This window comes from Bos indicus, chromosome 6, assembly GCF_029378745.1.
Source record: "Bos indicus isolate NIAB-ARS_2022 breed Sahiwal x Tharparkar chromosome 6, NIAB-ARS_B.indTharparkar_mat_pri_1.0, whole genome shotgun sequence".
In the NCBI taxonomy this organism is placed as follows: domain Eukaryota; kingdom Metazoa; phylum Chordata; class Mammalia; order Artiodactyla; family Bovidae; genus Bos; species Bos indicus.
This window is the reverse complement of record NC_091765.1, coordinates 61,808,130-61,831,470: the sequence shown is the minus strand read 5'-3', so window position 1 is coordinate 61,831,470 and position 23,341 is coordinate 61,808,130. Positions and strand designations below refer to the sequence as shown.

General features: G+C 42.2%; 1 long non-coding RNA gene across 2 annotated transcripts in view; it reads right to left on the bottom strand.

Annotated features, from left to right (window-relative positions):
• Window positions 1-1,323: 1,323 nt before the first annotated feature.
• Window positions 1,324-23,341, bottom strand: part of LOC139183626 (uncharacterized) — a 97,870-nt gene continuing 75,852 nt past the window's right edge. For both annotated transcript variants that reach the window (XR_011567176.1, XR_011567177.1), the window contains 3 exons: window positions 15,700-22,215; window positions 8,216-11,712; window positions 1,324-6,642 (listed from right to left, as the gene is read on the bottom strand). This is a non-coding gene — a long non-coding RNA (uncharacterized lncRNA). The remainder of the gene's footprint in view (window positions 6,643-8,215; window positions 11,713-15,699; window positions 22,216-23,341) is intronic.

Here is a 23,341-nt window from a genome sequence, read left to right as displayed (position 1 = left end):
CAGACTTTCATTTATTAACTAACTCACTGACTCATTATTTGACTCTCTCCTCAGTACCTCACTGAAGATGTGTTGGCTGAAAAATGGAATTTGTCCATTTACCATGTATTGGGTATCTGCCAGGAGCTGTTAGGTTTGGGAGATATTTAATGTAAAATACTCAACCCCCTGATCTTAACTTCTTAATCTATGACATTGAGATAAAAAGAGCTGCCTTCTCCCCGTCAGAGATCACTGACTCCTGTCAACCCCTGTCAGCCTCTCTCGGCGGCCCAGCCCATCCTCTTTATCATCATCTCTGCAGTGGTCCTTTCTCAGATCCTTGTCATCTCTGGCTATAGGTATCTGTCCTCAGATCCTGCTTCTCTTTTGTTTCTAGAGTGTTTTTCCAAATTTCAGACGTCATGCTAACATTCTCTTGCTTAAAGGCCTTCAGTTAGGGTTCATGTCTTCCAGAATAAATAAAGCCCTTTCCATTCAGATTGATGCCACTTCCTCCAGACTCATTTTCCTTGTTCCTTATAATTCCGCCATATGGAAATATTTTCAATTCCCTGAACTCAATATGATGGGTGTGTGCATGTGTGTGTGGCCTCTCTGAGTTGGTACGTTTTTCTTTCTGCCTGAATTGCCCTCCACTGGACCTCTCCACCCGACCTGTATGCTGAACTGCCACCATGCAGCTCTCCCTTGGCCGGCCCTGCTCCCATTTGGAGCAGCCCTCCACAACCTTTCCAGGCAGAGTCCATCACTCTCCTCTGTGTGACCATGTTAACTTATGCCCACTCCTCTGGAAATTACAGAGGACCTTGCTATCTGAGGACTCATTATATGAACATTTGCTGTAATGACTTGCAAAAATGTTCACCCATCAGTCTCTATCCAAATCAGGAACCCATTACAATAAATCTGCATAGTTATGCATGGAAATGCAGGCAACAGGGAGTACAGTGCCCTGTGGTCATATGTCAAATGTTCTCCCAAAACTGTCTCATCACGAGCTTGCACTGTTCTGCACTGTGCATCATTGCTTTCACGTCTCTCCCAGTCTTAAGGGAAAATGTCGCCAGAGATGTATCAGAGGAAGCATATTAATGGAAGATGCCTGGTAGAAGTCCGTATATTAGAAGTGACAAAGAACAGAGAGAGCTAAACACACAGAGGACACAAGTTTGGCCGTGTATACATCGCCATCTACTATGAATATTATTCTTGTAGCTATATTTTTCTTTGCAAATATTTTCCTTTTTATTTTTTATTGAAGTATATTTGATGTACAGTAGTACACCATACAAAGACATTACAATATTGCTGACATTATTCCCTATGCTGTACAATATATTCTCGTGGCATTTCTTCTATAGATGGAAGTTTGTTCCTCTTAATCGCTTCAGCTATTTCACCCAATCCCCCATGATTTGGCCCTCTGGCAACCACCTGTTTTCTGTAATTATAAGTCTATTTCTGTTTTGATTTTTTTAGATTCAATATATAATCGAAACCATATGGTATTTGTCTTTTTCGCTGACTTATTTCACTTATACCTTCTCAATCTATCCATGCTGTTGCAAATGGCATTTTTCAGCTTTCAGCTTTTTACCATTGAATATGATGTTAGCTTATATGGTCTTTTTTATGTTGAGGTATGTTCCCTATACACCCACTTGTTAAATTTTGTCAAATGCTTTTTCTCTATTGAAATGATCATATGATTTTCTTCCTTCTCTTTATTAATGTGGTATACCAAGTTGATTGACCATCCTTGCCTCCTTGGGATAAATCCCACTTGATCATGGTGTATTTGACGTATATTTGTATTTGGTTTGTTAACATTTTGTTGAGGATTTTTGCATCTATATTCATCATAGATACTGATCTGTAATTTTCTTTGTGTTGTCTTTGTCTGGTTTTGGTATCAGGGTAATGTTGGCCTCACAAATGAGTTAGGAAGTGTTCCTTGCTCTTCTATTTTTTATAACGATCTGAAAAGGATAGGTATTAGTCTTCTTTGAATGTTTCGTAGAATTCACCTGTGAAGTTATCCAATCTTGGATTTTTGTTTTCGGATGTTTTTATTACTGTTTCAATCCTGTACTAGTGATCAATCTATTCATATTTTTCTGTTTATAGATGATTCAGTCTTGGAAGATTGCATGATTTTAAAACTTCATTCATTTCTTGTAGGTTGTCCTGTTTGTTGACATATAGCTGGAGAAGGCAATGGCACCCCACTCCAGTACTCTTGCCTGGAAAAGCTGCAGTCCATGGGGTCTCGAAGAGTCGAACACGACTGAGCTGCTTCACTTTCACTTTTCACTTTCTTGCATTGGAGAAGGAAATGGCAACCCACTCCAGTGTTCTTGCCTGGAGAATCCCAGGGACGGGGGAGCCTGGTGGGCTGCCGTCTATGGGGTCGCACAGAGTCGGACACAACTGAAGTGACTTGGCAGCAGCAGCAGCTGTTCATAATTTTCTCCATGGGAGAAGTTGTGCTCAGGATCTTTCTATTCCACCATCTTAATTCCAACTAATGCATAAAAATTTTGAAAGTGTTTTTGGTTCTGGACATGGCAAGTTGTCTTTTAAATCTATAGAAAGATCACACAAAGTGGACTGATGGCCACAATCTGAATGAGACACACTGAGGGTATGTCCTTTGCAATAAAAGTAAAACACGATTCATGTCCAGTGCCCATCCATATCACTATACACTTCACAAAACCATAAAGAGTTCATTAAGTGCTAAAAAATCACGATTGACATTTAAGATGTTTTATATTAAACCAGAAATCTTTAGTGGATGGTTGCATAGGTGTTTAGAAGTGTTTTGAGATATTTTTTGGAGCAATTTATTGGGGTTTTTGAATGGGATTTTGTTGTTCAGTCCTAAGTCATGTCTGACTCTTTGTGACCCCCTGGACTGATGCATGCCAGGCTTCCTTGTCCTCCACTATCTCCCAGAGTTTGCTCAAATGCATGTCCATGGAGTCAGTGATTCTATCTAACCATCTCGTCCTCTGCTGTCCCCTTCTCCTTTGGGGACACATTATTTTTCCAATTTAAAACAGTGGAGTATATTGAAATACACCTGACCTGAAAATACGCAATCCAGCACTGTTTTAAAAGGTTAAATTTGGATGATGAAGATGCCTACATTCACTTATACAGCCATCTTCCCTTCTTCCTAACAAGACTGTGACCTCCCAAGCCAAGGACTTGGGTTTTGTTTACCTATATATCTCCAGACATCAACGCAATATCAGGAACTCAGTAAATGGGTAATGGATGAATGGACAGATAAGTGGATGTTTCAATTGCAATATTACTAAATGTCCATTTCCCTAGACTCTACCAGTGGACACTCAGCCTCACTCTGCTCTCATACATAGCCAAGAATATGATTTTTCTGTCTGGCTCATGGTGTGACGCTGATGAAAAAAGAGAAGGAAGTTCTTGAAAGGCTATTTTGAGAGTGCCAGACATTAAATAAATACAAGTGATTTAACAATTGTGGATGACTGAGTAGAAATAGAAGCAGAATCCTAGCTGCATTACAATCACTCTTGATCCTCGTTTTTGCACTTGATTCAATTTACAGTGAGGTGGATTCTTCCAGGAAGAATTCCCCTTTCAGAAAGAAAAAACCAACAGGGTTCTTTTCCAATGCGTGTGTGCTCAGTCGCTCAGTTGTGTCTGACTGTTTGTGATCCCAAAGAATGTAGCCCTCCAGGCTCCTCTGTCCATGGGATTTCCCAAGCAAGAAGGCTGGGGTGCATTGCCATTTCCTCCCTCATCCTTTCCCCATTAGAAAAATTCCTCTTTGCATTATCAGTGTCCCAAAAGAAAATTACGTTTGCTCTCTGCTCAGGATTGTTTCCGTAGCCACCTACATGTTTAGTTCAGTTCAGTTCAGTCACTCAGTCGTGTCCGACTCTTTGCGACCCCATGAATCACAGCACGCCAGGCCTCCCTGTCCATCACCAACTCCCAGAGTTCACCCAGACTCACATCAATCGAGTCAGTGATGCCATCCAGCCATCTCATCCTCTGTCATCCCCTTCTCCTCCTGCCCCCAATCCCTCCCAACATCAGAGTCTTTTCCAATGAGTCAACTCTTCACATAAGGTGGCCAAAGTACTGGAGTTTCAGCTTGAGCATCATTCCTTCCAAAGAAATCCAAGGGCTGATATCCTTCAGAATGGACTGGATGGATCTCCTTGCAGTCCAAGGGACTCTCAAGAGTCTTCTCCAACACCACAGTTCAAAAGCATCAATTCTTCGGTGCTCAGCCTTCTTCACAGTCCAACTCTCACATCCATACATGACCACAGGAAAAACCATAGCCTTGACTAGATGGACCTTTGTTGGCAAAGTAATGTCTGCTTTTGAATATGCTATCTAGGTTGGTCATAACTTTCCTTCCAAGGAGTAAGTGTCTTTTAATTTCATGGCTGCAATCACCATCGGCAGTGATTTTGGAGCCCCCCAAAATAAAGTCTGACACTGTTTCCACTGTTTCCCATCTATTTGCCATGAAGTTATGGGAACGGATGCCATGATCTTAGTTTTCTGAATGTTGAGCTTTAAGCCAACTTTTTCACTCTCCACTTTCACTTTCATCAAGAGGCTTTGTAGTTCCTCTTCACTTTCTGCCATAAGGGTGGTGTCATCGGCATATCTGAGGTTATTGATATTTCTCCCAGCAATCTTGATTCCAGCTTGTGTTTCTTCCAGTCCAGCGTTTCTCATGATGTACTCTGCATAGAAGTTAAATAAACAGGGTGACAATATACAGCCTTGACGTACTCCTTTTCCTATTTGGAACCAGTCTGTTGTTCCATGTCCAATTCTAACTGTTGCTTCCTGACCTGCATACAAATTTCTCAAGAGGCAGATCAGATGGTCTGGTATTCCCATCTCTTTCAGAATTTTTCAGTTTATTGTGATCCACACAGTCAAAGGCTTTGGCATAGTGAATAAAGCAGAAATAGATGTTTTTCTGGAACTCTCTTGCTTTTTCGATGATCCAGCGGATGTTGGCAATTTGATCTCTGGTTCCTCTGCCTTTTCTAAAACCAGCTTGAACATCTGGAAGTTCACGGTTCCCGTACTGCTGAAGCCTGGCTTGAAGAATTTTGAGCATTACTTTACTAGTGTGTGAGATGAGTGCAATTGTGCGGTAGTTTGAGCATTCTTTGGCACTGCCTTTCTTTGGGATTGGAATGAATACTGACCTTTTCCAGTCCTGTGGCCACTGCTGAGTTTTCCAAATTTGCTGGCACATTGAGTGCAGCACTTTCACAGCATCATCTTTCAGGATTTGAAATAGTTCAACTGGAATTCCATCACCTCCACTAGCTTTGGTCGTAGTGATGCTTTCTAAGGCCCACTTGACTTCACATTCCAGGATGTCTGGCTCTAGGTCAGTGATCACACCATCGTGATTATCTAGGTCATGAAGATCTTTTTTATACAGTTCTTCTGTGTATTCTTGCCATCTCTTCTTAATATCTTCTGCTTCTGTTAGGTCCATACCATTTCTGTCCTTTATTGAGCCCATCTTTGCATGAAATGTTCCCTTGGTATCTCTAATTTTCTTGAAGAGATCTCTAGTCTTTCCCATTCTGTTGTTTTCCTCTATTTCTTTGCATTGATTGCTGAAGAAGGCTTTCTTATCTCTTCTTGCTATTCTTTAGAACCTACATGTTTAAGGTTCTGTTAATTAGGCCTGTAAATCAATAAGCATGAAACCACAGGCCACACTGCGCTATCAACTGAGTATTTATAAACAAAAATAAAAAGATTCCCTAAGGGTTTATTGGGTTTAGAAAAAAATATTCTGTAGCCTTGATTATAAGTAGTAACCTTTACTACCTATTATATGAGCTAAGAATCCAAGCACCAGTTACCAGGAATCAATATGTACTCAAATTGATCCATCAATATGCATGATCATTTATTCCCTTCAAGGTTATCTCAGCTCCTTCAGGGCAGATGCTCATTTTCTCCATTATAGCCTTGCCTTTTAGGTTAGATGAGACAAGAGTAAGGAAGAAGCCTCTCGTACAAGGATATCATCTTGTGCGTTTGCAGCCCTGGGAATCAGGCAATGACGCCAGTAAGAATGGGAGTACATAGCCAGTATCTCCACTTATTTTTCTGGTTTATCCATGGAATTTGTTCTCCTAAACACATCCTCTCCAGGATCGCCTCAGATAGCATCAAGGTCACCAACCGCATGGGTAAGGTAAGAGCATAACCATCTTAACCTATTTTGTATTGGAGCTCAGCACTTATGCACATAATAAATGTTCATTGTGTGAATAAAACATGCTTTGTGGAGAGACAGTCTGGGTTCAAAATGAACCTGTGCTTCTTACTAAATTCATGTTGTTTAATTTCCCACAGAAGTTTCTGTTTGTGGGTCCCAGCTCTGGTAAGCTGTGATTCTCCGTATGTGTCTGTTTCTCCAGCTTAGGGTATAGTGCCCTGTGATCTCACTGCTCTGACATACCCAAGAAGAGTTGTTAATTTCCGGTTTGTTTCGTTTTTTCCGCTTGTTAGGATGGAGTGGTGACATCTCAGCTCCTCCATGCCAAACAGGAAACTGGAAGTTGGAGGCATGATTCTTACTTCATAAATCTGGACAAGCAAGAAACATCCCATTATTTTATATTTATTTATATTTATTAAATATAAATATATATAATGCTTATTACTGCCAATGCAGGAAATGCGGGTTCAATCCCTGGGTGGGGAAGATCCCCTGGAGAAGGAAATGGCAACCCACTCTAGTCTTCTTGCCTGGAGAATCCCACGGACAGAGGAGCCTGGAGGTCTAGCAACAACAACATGCCAGACACTTTCAAGTACCTTATAATCATAAATTCATTTTCTTTTCAAAAGAGCCCTAAAAACCTTCAAAGGGAGGTTTTAATATCATCTTCATTTCATAGGTGGAAAAACCAAGAGGACACAGGGTTTTGGCCCCAGACTCTATGCAGGCAGCCCTTTTAAAACTCAATTTAATTTTGATCTAAGCCCTCGTGCTCCTAAACTGGAGATGCCTGTTGCTGCTTGAGTTGTAGGGAGTCATATTTTGAGTAGATGGTGGGCGGAGGTGGGCGGTAGTAGGGGTGAGGGGAGGGAGGGTACCCGGGCTGTCCCTGAAGAGCTCCTGAGTCTAACTCCCAGGGATGAGTAGCTCTGCTGATGTGTGTCCCCAGGTGGGCCCGGAGTTTGTTAAGGACTCTTGGAGGTGGTATGAACATAAAATCATTTCATTTCTTCCCATAATTTCTCCAACTGTGCTACTATATCAAATCACCTTCCTTGTTTCTCCATGAATCCTGGGTCAATTTTTATAACTTACAGTCCTTTTTGATTATTAAAGTCCAGTTCAATGCAGGGTTTATCTAAAAGGTACTTTAAATCCCACTTCTTGCCCTTTCTTCCAGCGCAGGCAGCAGGGCGCTGGCCTGAGGTCGTGCGGAAACATTTCCAGCCTCCTCCCCTCATGGCTGGCTTCTCGGGGTGGGAGCGTGGTGCCATCATAGGGAGCTTCCCAGAGCTCAGTCTGGTCTGCTCTGGCTTTATCTGGCAGTCTCCTTACAGATGATGGAAGTGGTTTTCTTGGGGTGCTTTCTGTTCAGCTTCATTCCAGCTCCTGTCTCCAGAACTATCTCAAAGAGGCAGTCCTGATTCCTGGCCCCACCAGGAATCCACCCCTTCAGCCAGTTCTCTGAGTAAAGATATTGCCTGGCCAGACCCAGAAGCTCCCAGGGTCCCTCCCCTAACTTCCTGCCCCTTCCTGGGGTCTGTGGGGAACACTTTGGTCCTGCTCCATTTCCTCCATATCCTCTAGAGCAGCAATCCCCAACCTTTTTGGCACCACGGACCAGATTCATGGAAGACAACTTTTGGATGGGAGGGCTGGGGGTGGAGGGATAGTTTCTGGATTATTCAAGCATATTACATTTATATGCACTTTGTTTCTATTATTATTACATCAGCTCCACCTCAGATCATCAGGCATTAGATCCCAGAGCTGGGGACCCCTACCCTAGAGGCCTTTGGGATGTGCACAAGATGGCCTTCATCCTTCACTTCCAAGATTTACTCATGACTTTCCTACTTCATAAAAAATGTGGGACTAATTTCCATGTTTGAACACAACCCCCACCTTCAGGTTATCCTGAGGGATCCTTCAACTCACCCAATTCTGCCCCACTAGAAGCTCCAGGGCTGGAATGACAGCTCAGTTGGGCAGCAAGATGTCTTCTTTTCTTTGGTACAGACAACTCCCAATCTCTACAGAGTCTCTTGAAGCCCACTGCCTCCAGTTAGGCTTGAAGGTGCGGGAAGGCCCCCTCTTTCCTCTCCTACAGAGAAGAGAGGAAATGTTCCTGTGGCCAAGACCACACTCTGCAGATGGAAGAATGTGGCCACTCTCTCTCACCTCCACCCCATGCTCGATTCTGGGGAGGTGGTTGGTGGCTCAGTGTGTCGTGGTGCTGGTGCCACCCCTAGCCTCAGGGAAAGCATGGGGCACCTAGATTGTTGGCAGCTTGCTTTATCACGTGCATGCCATGCTCAGTCTCATCCGATTCTTTGCGACCCCATGGACTGTAGCCCACCTGGCAGCTCCTCTGTCCACGGGATTCTCCAGGCAAGAATACTGGAATGGTTGCCATTTCCTACTCCAGGGGATCTTCCCACCCGAGGGACTGAACCCGTGTCTCTTTTGTCTCCTACAGTGGCAGGCGGATTCTTCACCACGGTGCTACCTGGCTGTATTTAGTTCCTCTAGAAACTGGAGGAAAAAATGAAATGGAAATTGAGTTTTCTACCACCACTTTCAGATGCTTTTCTAAGGTTACTCTTCCCGATAACCCTATGCACACTAGACATAGGAAATAATTGAAGCCAGCAACTTGCCCCTGTTTTCAGACACCAGTCTGTCTCTGAAGTCTCTATCTTTCTAGCATAACCTGGCGTGTGAGGTGAACTCCGAGAGCCAAAGAAATCCACGAGGGAATGGACTTAATCATAGGATGCTTCTTATATGATCAATTGCTGTTGCTATTAAGCTTCAGTGTTGATGTTAAACATATTATGCCTGTGTATTTTATCTCCCAAACTATACTTTTTCTGAAATCAGGAACTTATTGATCTTCCCCAGCCCCATGGCATTTAGAACAATGCCTAATGAATACACATGAGAAGTTCTACAGTGCTTGTTTAATGAAGGAATGAAAGATTCAAAAACAAAAAACACTGTACCCAAATATCCAGACTCCATGACCTTATCTCAATAATGGCACAGTGTGAGTAGCAAGTATTCAATAAAGTTCATGGAATGGAATAAGGTGCATAGAGTCTCCTGTGTGTGGCAGGTTTATGTTGACGATGAGTCTCCAAGGACACAGGTACTGATTTCACTGAGAAACAGAATTTGAAGATTAGGACCTAGGAACAAACCAGATAAAGCTGTGACAGAAATGAAATCAAACCCTATTTGTAAATCTTCTCCAGGCCAACCTGATTCTTCCCAACAGTTTTAAATGAAACTATTAGTTTTACACTAAGCAAAATAATGCTTCTTAAAGCATGTGTTCTAATCTGACTGCAACTCAATCATTTCAAATTTTCTTAGTCTCTTACCCAGGATGATTATAAAATAATGAGACTGATATTTATGTGTGGCCTGTAGAATCAGTTTTGTTGTTTTATAGCTGCATATATTTGCGAAAGATCTTTCTGTAGAATTTGAAGCCATGGCATGTGATCGATATCCAATCAGTTTCTACAGAATATGATGATGAATTTGAGACCACTAGGGTCTGGAATGGTTTGATGCCCCAAAAGTCAATAAACCTCATTCATTCATTCAACAAACACCTACTGCACACTTACTGGTCACTAGGCATAGAAATATACAGACAACAGATGCAGTTTCTCTCCTCAAGATGCCAGAATTATCGGGAACTCAGATGGGTGGGCAGCCTGCCTAGAAAGGCAGTGGTTAAGTGCCACAGCAGAGACAAGTAGGGCTGTCCCAGGACCATGCAGGCTGGGACCTACTCCAGGTTTGGGGGTGTCAGGAGAGGCTTTCTGGAAGAGGTGATGGATGAGGAGTGTTTTGAGGGAAGAAGAATTTGCAAGATAAAGAAAGGGACAAAGTGTACCCAGGCAGAGGAGAAAGACATAGGAGAAGACACAGGTAAAGCTGTGATAGAAATGAATCAAATCCTATTCGTAAATCTTCTCCTGGCCAGCCTGATTTCAGTGTGAACTATGAGGACACGCTGTTCCCCCTGGAATCCAGGCAGAGTGAGAGGGAAATTTTCAAGCAAGTAGCATCCATTGCTTATTGTCAGGAGTAAAAGCAAGGATCGCATTGCATTCTTGGCACTTAAAACAAACAAACAAACAAAACAGTGTGTATCTATAATAGGGGAAGATCCCCTCGAGAAGGAAATGGCAACCCACTCCACTATTCTTGCCTGGGAAATCCCATGGACAGAGGAGCCTGGTGGGCTATGGTCCATGGAGTTGCAAAGAGTCAGCCACAATTTAGTGACTAAAAAACAAAAATCTATACTAGACATATTAAAAAAATCCAGGATTTAACTGTGAGTAAGACAGGTGCACAGACCATGTATAATCCCAGGAACCATAAAAACAGAAGTGCTGGATATTCCCAGAGTTTTTTTGTTCCTGTTCCTCCCACCAGAAGCACTTGGGGATCAGGCAAGTGCCACCACTGCCATCATGGCTCACCAGCTCCTGAGGGCTCTGCGCATGGCTCTGGGCCCACCCTCAGCCCTTGGCACCCGGGGCAGGCAGCTCCACCCCGCCATGATCCACCTGTGCCCACACGCACCTGTTCTTGTCCAGGTAGATCTCAGGAAGCTAAAGCCTGGGTCTGGGAGGTCTTGTGTCACCTTTCTCAGCACCCAGCCTCAGGGCTGGGTGTGAGCAGAGAAGTTAGGGGTTCAGGCAGGAAGCCCAGGACAACCCCCTTAATCTTGACACCAAGGGTCCCGCAACCTCAGTGCCCAAGCTCGGGAGGCAAGCTCAGTCGTAGGTTTGCTTTCTAGGGGGAGGTAAAAGACACCACTCCATCTGAGTGTCTGACAGCACAGAGAATTCAGGTTATGTCTGTTCTGAAAGGATCTGGAGACTGGGAGAACTAGCAGAGTCTCTGGGCAAGAGGGTGACAATTTTCTAAGTCCAGGCTGTGCTGGACTTAGGATGGAATAGGATCCTGGTCAGAACATGGGCAGTAGGATCCAGCCCTGATGGGGAAAGAACTGACAGCTCCGCATCAAGGGTTCAGGGCATAACTGGAGTGTCAGAGGTCAGAGGGTGATTCCGCGTGAGAACCCTCCTGACAGCTTCCTTCTCTTGCATGAGTCTGTGTCAAGGTCATAGGTACAATCTCTGCTGACAGGCTGCCTCCATCTCCAAGTTGCCACAAGCTCTGATTTCCCTTTATTGATGGGTTACACACAAAAAGGACTTGAAGAATGTCTTTTATTGCACCATTATGCAAATCAGTGTCAACATTAGGTGCCGATACATTGGTAAAGTTCTCTTGGCCATTGAGCAGGGCTGGGGAAGGAAGCCAGTCTTACAGCAGTTGGTACACCATTCACAAGCAGCCAGCCAGATGCGATGAAACCCAAACACTGGCACTTGGCCCCAAGTCTGGAAACATATGAATAAACAGGTCCACCTAAGTTAGAAGCAGAGAAGGCAATGGCACCCCACTCCAGTACTCTTGCCTGGAAAATCCCATGGATGGAGGAGCCTAATAGGCTACAGTCCATGGGGTCGCTAAGAGCTGGACACAACTGAGCGACGTCAAACTGAGCGACGTCACTTTCACTTTTCACTTTCATGCACTGGAGAAGGAAATGGCAACACACTCCAGTATTCTTGCCTGGAGAATCCCAGGGACGGGGGAGCCTGGTGGGCTGCTGTCTATGGGGTCGCACAGGGAGGCCTGGTGTGCTGCGATTCATGGGGTCACAAAGAGTCCGACACAACTGAAGCAACTTAGCAGCAGCAGCAGCAGCAAGTTAGAGGGCCATTTAACCCTTTACCATCCCCACCCTCCCTGAGCTAGCTCACTTAGCATCAGATGTGAAATCCAGGGTCAGTTCAGTTTAGTTCAGTCGCTCAGTCATGTCCGACTCTTTGCGACCCCATGAATCACAGCATGCCAGGCCTCCCTGTCCATCACCCGCTCCCGGAGTTCACCCAAACTCATGTCCATCGAGTTGGTGATGCCATCCAGCCATCTCATCCTCTGTCGTTCCCTTCTCCTCCTGCCCCCAGTTCCTCCCAGCATCAGAGTCTTTTCCAATCCAGGGTCAGGGGTAGAATTTTAAGAGAAACCTGTAGATTATGGTTAATGGAGGGGAAACTAGATTTAAAATATAGCTAGTCTATGACTACGTCTTCTAATTGTCAGACATGTATAATTTAAGTGAGGGATTCAGTCCTCAATGATGCTTAGTCAAAATAGGAGTTCCATTCTGTTAGACATGCTCAGTGAAGCAGTATGTTGTTGCTGTTGTTTAGTCATTAAGTCGTGTCCAACTCTTTGCGACCTCATGGATGGTAGCTCACCAGGCTCCTCTGTCCATGGGATTTCCTAGGTAAGAATATTGGCCTGGGTTGCCATTTCCTTCTCCAGGGGCTCTTCCTGACCCAGGGATGGAACTCGTGGCTCCCACCATGTATCCTGCATTGCAGACAGATTCTTTAACACTGAGCCACCAGGGAAGCCCATAATGCAGTATATACAATTATAAACACAACATACATTAGTTCTATCTTTTGCTGGGAACCTCATTAGCTGCTAAATGTTAGCTGCTATAGTGAAAGTTGCTCAGTCGTGTGTGACTTTGCGACCCCATGGATATACAGTCAAGGGAATTCTCCAGCCCAGAACCCTGTAGTGGGTAGGCTGTCCCTTCTCCAGGGGATCTTTTCAACCCAGGGATCGAACCTAGGGCTCCTGCATTGCAGGCACTGCAGGAATCCCATTAAACAGAACTCAATAGAATTCCTGTATTTGTAGGTACAAGCTTACAGTGGCACAGTAAACAGGGACTATTTTTGTTGTTTGTTTCTTTTTAAAATTTTAACTGGAGGATAATTACTTTACAATATTGTGATGATTTTTGCCATACATCAACATGAATTGGCCATAGGCATACATGTGTCTCCTTCCTGCTGGTACCCCTTCCACTTCCCTCCCCACCCGATCCCTCCAGGCTGTCACAGAGCACCAGCTTTGGGTTCCCTCAACAGTAAACATTAATACCTCTGTATGTGAAGTCACATGTTTTGTGTACCCCAGTGTACACCAGATCAGACTTTACTGTTTCTGATACATCTTGTGCTGATCAAGTGTGGCAGCTTCCAGAGGTGCCCCGCAAATCTGCCACCAACACAGCAAAATGGCCCGCGAAACAAGGGCTCCAGTGATAAAACTCATAACTTACTACATGCGATATGAATAATTTGATTACACAATTATATAGCTCAATACAAATAGCAGCCTTCCAAAAAATGCATTTGTATTCCTGTTTTTTATGCCTTCATTTCAGATTCATTGTTTATATTTTTGTAGATTTTTGATAAATATGATGAAGTGAAACATCCTGGTGGAAGCCAAAAACTCATTTGAAAAATTTGTTGTAATTGTCTATCCTTTTAAATATTATAATTTGTAGTGATTTATTTTCTCATTGTAAATACTCACTCTCATGCCTAAATGTATATATATAATTTTGTATTCTTTCTTTTAAAGAGAAACACCCCTATTGGATAAGCTTCAGATTCCATAAAACTGGATCTGACCCTACTAGTTAATCACTGTGATGTTAACTTGTCATGCCCAATTTGCGTACTCTTGTCTATAAATATTAAATGAGTTCTTACATGTGCCAACCACTGTATAAAATATTCAGAAAATTTTATTTGTTTTTCAGGACTAATCCTTTATAGAAAACTATCAGAATATCTTCCTGGTATATCTGAAAAATAATAGAAATATCTTAAATTCAGTACATTAGAGATTTTTTTTTAATGTGTGGATTCCTTGGAAACACTTTTAGCTATAAGAAAATATAAGGTAGAATTCTATGGAGTTTGTGTTTTCTTCAAAGGTGAAATTTTCTAGGTCATATACGCTAAATCTGCTTTTTTACAAATCAGTTGTATTTATTTTGGTCACATCATGTGGCTTGTGGGTTCCAAGTTTCCCCACCAGGGAACGTACCCAGCCATTGGCAGTGAAGTGTGGAGTCCTAACCACTGGACCCACCAGGAAATTCCCAAATTGTTTTTAATTTGGTTGATCATGTATAACAGCCTTAAATTCTCTTGAAAAACTAGATGAACAAAATTCTGGGATTGTGCAATAGTTAAATATTACATTTTTTAAGAAAGGAACACATACACTTTCCTAGCATAACCTGTAATGATCAAATATAACTTCCATGCAAAAGAAATTTTAATTAGAAGTTTGACTGCATTTACATGACATCCAATAATATTTAACAGTGGCAATACACAGAGTAAATGGGCTTCCCAGGTGGTGATAGTGGTAAATAACCCAATGTGTCCCTTGCCAATGCTAGGGACACAAGAGACACAAGTTCAATCCCTGGGTCAGAAAGAGGAAGATCCCCTGGAGAAGGGCATGGCAACCCACTCCAGTATTCTTGCCTGGAGAATCCCATGGACAGAGGAGCCTGGTGGGCTCAGTCCATGGGGTCATAAAGAGTAGGACATGACTGAAGCAACAGTGCACAGCACAGCACATGGCACATAGAGTAAAGAAAGTATGTTTTTTTCTTACAGGGCTTCCCTGGTGGCTCAGACAGTAAAGAATCCGCCTACAATACAACAGACCTGGGTTCAATCCTTGGGTTGAGAAGATCCCCTAGAGGAGGGCATGGCAAACCACTCTTACAGTCGTTCCCGGAGAATCCCCATGGACAGAGGAGCCTGGTGGGCTCAGTCCATGGGGTAACAAAGAGTCAGACATGACTGAGTGACAAAGCACAGCTCACAATGCAGCTTTCACACAGTATTTCTATCTCACTCTCTATGTTGCTGGGCCCTTAGCCCTATGATTCGTCTTTTTCGCTAGTGCATTTCTCACGCCTGGTCTGGTGCCTGGCATGTAGCACACACTCAATAAATATTTGTTGGACAAATGAATGAGCCATTTCATAACTTTCCATTGAGGAAATAGGAGTGTTTTCCACCCTCCCAGCCAGAAACCTTTGCTTGTTCCAAAACACTAACTACCAGATCTTTTAAACTATTTGTTTCTTTTCTTCCTGCCTAAAATCAGATTTAGAAGCATTATCCCAACACGGGGTGCCTGGATAATGTATGTACTTTATGATGTTTTTTTACCCTCTGTCAATATTCAATTCAGAAATGACAGCCTTACAGTTTTGTAAGCATCCAGGCAATTTGTCTCTTCAAATTTGTGAATTTCAGCAGGCCTCATAATGCAGTATGATATGTTCTGATTATGAAATTTCAGCCATACATATAATGATGGAAGCGATCAATTGCTTTAACAATGCCTAATAGCTCTTTCCTGGTGCTCAGAAAGTTTCTAGCTGAAGTACTTAGAGTTTGATTATAGTAAGTGATTATTACCTTAACAAGAATCATCTTATGTCTGCAATGGTTTTCTTTCTGACAAGGAAAAAAGGTCCCGTTAATCTTCAAATCATCCACACTTCATTTTTCTTCCAATTCCATCCACTGCGACTCCTTCTTAGCTTCATCCTTTCTGATCCAGAACATTCATATGGTGACCATATTTACAACAAGCCCCAAGTCTGAATTCATGTTCCGACAAATCGTGCTTTTTATTTGTGAATTTATTTTTAGAAAGCCTCAAAAATTAGAAAAATTAAATTTTGTATGTTCTACATTTAACCAATCACCTTTTACTGACAAAAGTTAATGTACATGAGAATGAATACAAAATTCTGCAAAAAATTACAGACGGGTTAATACAACTTTTGTCATTTTCATAATCCCTGTTGAAGCTGATAACAGGATTTCACATTTTTATGTTCATTTGTAGAATTCAACTCGGAAGTTAAAATTTATCTTTTCAAACATCTCTTGGAAAGTCTGAGTAATTCATTTGGTTTATCAAGAGAGATTTTATATCAATTACTTTAGTAATTCCCAAGTTGTTATTAAAAATGACCTGATGAACTGGAGTCATAAAAGGTGGTGTGAAACTTTGAAGCATTGTTTTCCATGAAAACACTTCTGGAAGAATTTTGTTTTCTGCTCCTACTTAGCAAACAAGTATTCAAGTAATTAAAGATAAGGATCTCATTTTGAAAAGTCTTCATAATAATAGAAAATAAAATATCCTAGAAACTATTCCATGCTTTCTTCAGATCATTCTTTTTCACAAGTTTCTGTTGTTTCTCCAAATAATATAAAATTGTTAAAGGCTTTTTTTGTATAGGTTGATAAGTTAACTCCTGTTCCCTTATCAGTTTCACTAAATCCACATCACAATGAATATTTAACATTACTATTTTCTTATGAAATTCTTTTATTTTTAGAATTAAACCATTAACATTATCTTTCTCTTCAATTCTTATTAAAATGCAGAAATTCACACGGAGAAATATTCTGTCCCTCCATTTTGAAAAAAATGTCACAGAAAATTGCAATGGTATTGTTTTGATTTAGGATCTTTGGAAAATGTCTTGACAATGGAACTCTTTCAACTGATAAAAACTAAGCCTGTAATGGTTGAAACATTATTAGTATTCTGAGAACAGGCATCTGTATCAGAAATCTTATGTTTGAATAGGACCAAATTTGTCTTTGATAAAATCACAGGGTTATTTCAGTATCTTCACTCATATTATAGAAATGTAACAAATTTTGAATAATTTTACAATAACGTCTACATCAATTGAGAAAATCTGATGAATTATTAATACAATTGTTGCAAATGTGTGCCATGCAACTGATCCTTACTGATATTCTGATATTGGTATTATTGGAAAAGAATCTCAAAGCTGGCCTTAGGAATATTGGATGACATGCTAACAAGCTAATCAACAAGCCTGACGTTTAGACTAGAGGGAAGATGGTCATTTAATTTGCCACTTCAGTCACCTGACAGGAGGTGACCTTCAAGAACTTTCATACCAATTCCAGAATTTTCACTGAAATATCTTATTAGTTATTTGTACACCATGAATAACATCAGCGTATTCCAGAATCATTTTAAAATTATTACTATATGCTGGAGAAGTAGCATAGGATAGTAGCTGAGAGAACAGATTGTGGAATGAAATTGCTAGGGTTCAAATCCCAGGGCAGCTACTTACTAAGCAGGAGATATTCATCAAGTTACTACTTAATTGTCCTCCGTGTCTCTGGTTCCTTATCAAGGATGATAATAATAATATATCTTCAAAGGGTTATGATCCAAATAAATTAAAATTTGTGCCATGCTTAGAACAGTGCCTGTAAGCACCATATAAGTACCCAGTAAGCACTATATTTCTTGAGAAATTTGTATGCAGGTCAGGAAGCAACAGTTAGAACTGGACATGGAACAACAGACTGGTTCCAAATAGGAAAAGGAGCACGTCAAGGCTGTATATTGTCACCCTGCTTATTTAACTTATATGCAGAGTACATTATGAGAAGTGCTGGGCTGGAAGAAGCACAAGCTGGAATCAAGATTGCCTGGAGAAATATCAGTAACCTCAAATATGCAGATGAAACCACCCTTATGGCAGAAAGTGAAGAGGAACTAAAAAGCCTCTTGATGAAGGTGAAAGAGGAGAGTGAAAAAGTTGGCTTAAAACTCAACATTCAGAAAACGAAGATCATGGCATCTGGTCCCATCACTTCATGGGAAATAGATGGGGAAACAGTGGAAACAGTGGCAGACTTTATTTTGGGGGGCTTCAAAATCACTTCAGATGGTGACTGCAGCCAGGAAATTAAAAGACACTTACTCCTTGGAAGGAAAGTTATGACCAACCTAGATAGCATATTAAAAAGCAGAGACATTACTTTGCCAACAAAGGTTCGTCTAGTCAAGGCTATGGTTTTTCCTGTGGTCATGTATGGATGTGAGAGTTGGACTGTGAAGAAGGCTGAGCGCCGAAGAATAGATGCTTTTGAACTGTGGTGTTGGAGAAGACTCTTGAGAGTCCCTTGGACTGCAAGGAGATCCAACCAGTCCATTCTGAAGGAGATCAGCCCTGGGATTTCTTTGGAAGGAATGATGCTAAAGCTGAAACTCCAGTGCTTTGGCCACCTCATGTGAAGAGTTTACTCATTGGAAAAGACTCTGATGCTGGGAGGGATTGGGGGCAAGAGGAGAAGGGGACGACAGAGGATGAGATGGCTGGATGGCATCACTGACTCGATGGACGTGAGTCTGGGTGAACTCCTGGAGTTAGTGATGGACAGGGAGGCCTGGCGTGCTGCGATTCATGGGGTCGCAAAGAGTTGGACACGACTGAGCGACTGAACTGAACTGAACTGAAGCACTATATAAACATTTGATAAGTACATTTGTGGCTAAAACAGGATATCATGATTTTAAGATCTAATATTTCACACAGTACTATTACAGGTTTGGTTTTTTTTTTTTAGCTTCTGCTCCAAGAATGTTTTTCACATCCTTAATCTTTTTGTTTGTGCAGACGAAAATTTGGATCTGAACAATATGAAAATTAGCCTAGATGTACAACCCAAATATCTGAAACAATAGTGCCTCGTGATGTGAAAAAGCAAACGATTGCTTCTTATGCCATAAATTCCATTGCAGCAGAATTACATTTACAGTGACATTAAAAAGCATGCTGATCTTTGACTATGTGAAGTTGCAGCAGCCTCATAGAGGATTTGATTGGGCACTTGAACAGAAAAATACAAAGATGCTTCAGTTTACATGAATAAGCACAAAGGAGACACATTCAACACATTCATAAAGCAACTGAGAGATATGGGGCTGGGGGTGTGGGTAGCCCCGGCTTCCCTGTGTCCTCACAGGGGGCGTACACTTAGGGTAGTGACTCTGATGTTGGTCTGTTCAGGCTTAGATCTTTCAAAGTCACAGGAAGAACCTCTGAGAGAAAGGATCTAGTGTCTTATACCCCAGCAGGTGACCCTTAAACTCCAGCTTTGCTTCCATATATTACAAAACCATACCTTCTGGATCCAGCATCTGGTTTTGGGGACCATTTCTTAGCAGGCTGCAGGGCTATCTTAACTCCATTTTACAGATTATATCAGGGATGGTCAACTATGGCCTACAAGCCAAATCCAACTAGCTGCCTATTTCTTGAGTTTTGTTTCTTCAGCCCACAAAAATCATTTTTACTTTTTTTAAGGGTTGAAAAAATAATCAAAAAAATTATTTTGTGACAGAATATCAGAAATATTATTTTCTGATACTCACATTTCAGTGTCCATTAATTCTAAGACAGCCCCCAATATTCCCACTCTCTAGTATATACATGTCCTGTGAAATCTCTCCTCCCGTCAAGTGTGGGTTTGAAGAGGAAAACTTAAAAATTTGCACCCAGCTAGAAATAACCTCCGGAGAAGGCAATGGCACCCCACTCCAGTACTCTTGCCTGGAAAATCCCATGGACAGAGGAGCCTGGTAGGCTGCAGTCCATGGGGTCGCTAAGAGTCGGATACGACTGAGAGACTTCACTTTCACTTTTCACTTGCATGCATTGGAGAAGGAAATGGCAACCCACTCTGGTGTTCTTGCCTGGAGAATCCCAGGGATGGGGGAGCCTGGTGGGCTGCCGTCTATGGGGTCGCACGGAGTCGGACACCACTGAAGCGACATAGCAGCAGCAGTGGAAATAACCTCATGCTGGTTATGCTTCTGCAATTCTGCAAGCTGCTTGCAAAGTCACGTAAGTTACATAGTTTGGGTGGGGGGCTTGGGGGAAGGACAGAAACTTAAAACAATCCTAGGAGCTGAAACTTACCTCACTCACCCTTGTCAATTACCCAGTTCCTGAAATCTGGCTTAACCACTTTCCTTTGTGTAAAGGTCTGGCATCCCCCCTGCTGTGTCCATGCCCAGAAACCGCTAGATTGAACTAGCCTATTAACAGCACTACCCACTAATGCCTGGTGTCATGCACTGTTTATAAAAACTCTGTAATTCCTTTGTTTAGGGCTAAGAGCTACAAGTGTTAACTACTGTGGGCCCCTGGTGTAATAAACCTGAGTTCTCCAACTCCCCCAGTGTGGTGCTTGGTTTCCCAAGGGACCGACTTCTGCAACATTCTGGACCTGTGAATATGATGCAATATCATTCCTATAGATCATGTTACCTTAAATAGCAAAGATAAAAAGATTTTGCAGATGTAATGAAAGCCTTTAATCGGTTGATTGCAAGGTAACTAAGAACACCCTGGGTGGGCCTATCCTAATTAGGTGAACATTTTTAAATGGCTTAGGCTTTTCCTGAGCCTCTTGCTGAAATGAGTTAGATGAGATAGATGATACCTTGTCTATCATTAGTAAGCTGCCATGAGTTAGACAGCTGCAAGTAAATGAATTCTGCCAACACACACTTGAGAGAGGATCCCAAGCCTCAGATGAAACTTCAGCCACTACCAACACCCTGATTATATCCTTGTGAGACCAGGAGCAGAGGACCCAGCAAGCTGATTCCTGATCTATGGAAACTATATGATAATAAATGTCTGCTGTTTTAAGCCACTGTTTGTGGTAATTTATTACACAGTAATAAAACAATACAACAGTCATGCTCTTTTTCTTGGGGGGGGGGGGGGGCAGCTGCATCACCCGGCATGTGGGATCTTAAATTCCCTGACCAGGCATCAAACCCACACAGCCTGCAGCAGAAGCGCAGTCTTAACCACCTGATCACCAGGGAAAACCCCAGTCATGCTCATTTTTTAAGTATTGTCCAAGGCTACCTTAGGGCCTTAGCAATGGAGAGACTGCTATAGCCCACAAAACACTGAATATTTATTTAAAGAAAAAAGTTTATAAACCCCTGGGTTGTATCATTATGACCCAGCATCACACATCCCAACCATACTGCAACTAGATAAAAGGGAAGGGTCTGTGGATGCATGCAGTGGGGTGAAGACTGGCGAAATAACAGATGTCTTGCTATAAGTAGTTTATCAGTTTAGCTACAAAAACTTACACGTGGATTGTTTAAGAAGTCATATTCTTTCAAATAGTCTCATGATAGGGCTCCTTTTTCCCTAGTCCCTGTACACCTCTGGAAACAAACTATAATTTTATAATTAAGTAATCTTGAACTTCAAACAACTTTAAACTACAGACAAAATAACTATGCTCGATTATACAAGAAATGCTCAATATTGTTATCACCTTTCATTGCAAACAACCTTGCCTGGCAGCTATAATTACACGGGTGCTGTTTGGGTGAGTTCTACATGGAGAGGCACAGAGCACCCTCGCAGCTCCCACATAGCCATGACCGGAGGAGCCCGCTTGGGCACAGTTTCCCAAATCACCACAGTGTCTCTTCTACCAGTGCCCTTTCCTGCCACCTTACGGAATGTCCACTCTCTGCCTGCTAGGCAGTCAGTGGTAAATAGGACAGAGGGGGCTACTGCTACATGCCTCCAATCTCGTAAGGAAGATATAGAACAGGACAGTAAAAATGAAAGTGATACTGACCAGGGTTCTTGTTGTTCCCCAATCAATAGAAATTAACTATAGCGTCCAGGCAAGAAATTCAGGCAAGGTTTATTGGAGCTTCTGCACTGGCTGAAGAAAGCGAAAACAAATAACAAGTTGGAGGGGAGCTGTGAGCTTGTTCCTTACCTGGGGTAAGGGTCAGGGTGTGTCCAGGGATTGGTGGCTTAGGTGGTTTGCCCACCCTTTGGTGGTGTTCAGCGCAGGGGGTCACACAGAGTACACTGCTTTTGCTCCCAACACCCTGTTTTTGCTCCTGGCTTTTCAGAAGTGGCAGTTGGGCTTTTTGTCTTTGTATCTTTTGGTCCAGAATTTCCCCAACTGAGCATGCACACAGTTATTTTTAGTCCCTTATAGTTTCTTTGTATTTTGTAGCTGGAGGAGGGGTGTGTCCAGGTGCAAGCTTTGCAGCACTGCACCAAAGGGTCCCAGGTCCCAGGCCTGTGTCAAAAGAAAAAATATCTAAGTATTTATTCTAAATATATGTATGTACAGGAACATACAGGCTTCCCTGGCAGCTCAGTGGTATAGAATCTGTCTCTCAATGCAGGAGATGCAGGTTCTATCCCTGGGTCAGGAAGATCCCCTGGAGAAGGAAATGGCAATCCACTCCAGTATTCATGCCTGGGAAATCCCATGGACAAAGAAGCCCAGCAGGCTCCAGTCCATGGGATCACAAAAGAACTGAGACTAAGCAACAACAACAACATAGGAACATACATCCAGGATCCTAATTTAGTTGGTATCCTGGAAGTCTTCTCTAAGAAGTACTGTCCAAACTGTGACCTAAGAATCTAGAAAAACTATAAACAAGGCTGTTCCTAATTCAGTGAAAACCTCACAGCCTCAGTCATGCCTTAGAATCATCTGGGAGAGTCTGTTTAAAATCCTGATGCCAAACCTGTACAACACACAAAACAGAATCTCAGGGGACTTCCCTGGCAGTCCAGTGATTAGGTTTCACCTTCTGATGCAGGGGGTGCAGATTCCATCCCTGGTCAGGGAGCTAGGATCTCATATGCCTGGTGGCCAAAAAACCAAATTATAAAAAAGAAGCAATACTGAAACAAATTCAATAAAGATTTAAAAAATGGTCCACATCAAAAAATCTTTAAAAAAAAAAAAAAAAACAGAATTTCAGGGCTGGGGCAGGTCAAAGTACATATTTTTGAGCTTCTTAGGTGATTCCAATAAACACCCAAAGTTGACAACCAGTCAACTGGTTTTCTATACCCATCTCTTCCTGAAGGAGTGTTCCCTTTGCCAAGCTAAAGCCAAGTCTTCCTAATCATTCTTTTAAATTCCACCCCACCCCCACACACACTTTCGCAGGAAATCTATTGACAATTTCATCTCCTCTTTATTCAACATTACTCTCACTATTAGCATTTAATCATGTTCAGTCTCACCAATATTTTCTTAATCCTCCTGATCCCGCCCCCCTCCCCTTCTGCTACCAACCTGTCTCCTCTTTGCAGCCGTACTTCCTCAAAAACTTTTCCCCAGTTTGTCTAATCCCACTGACTCTTTCCTGGTGGGACTTCCTGGTGGCTTAGACGATAAAGAG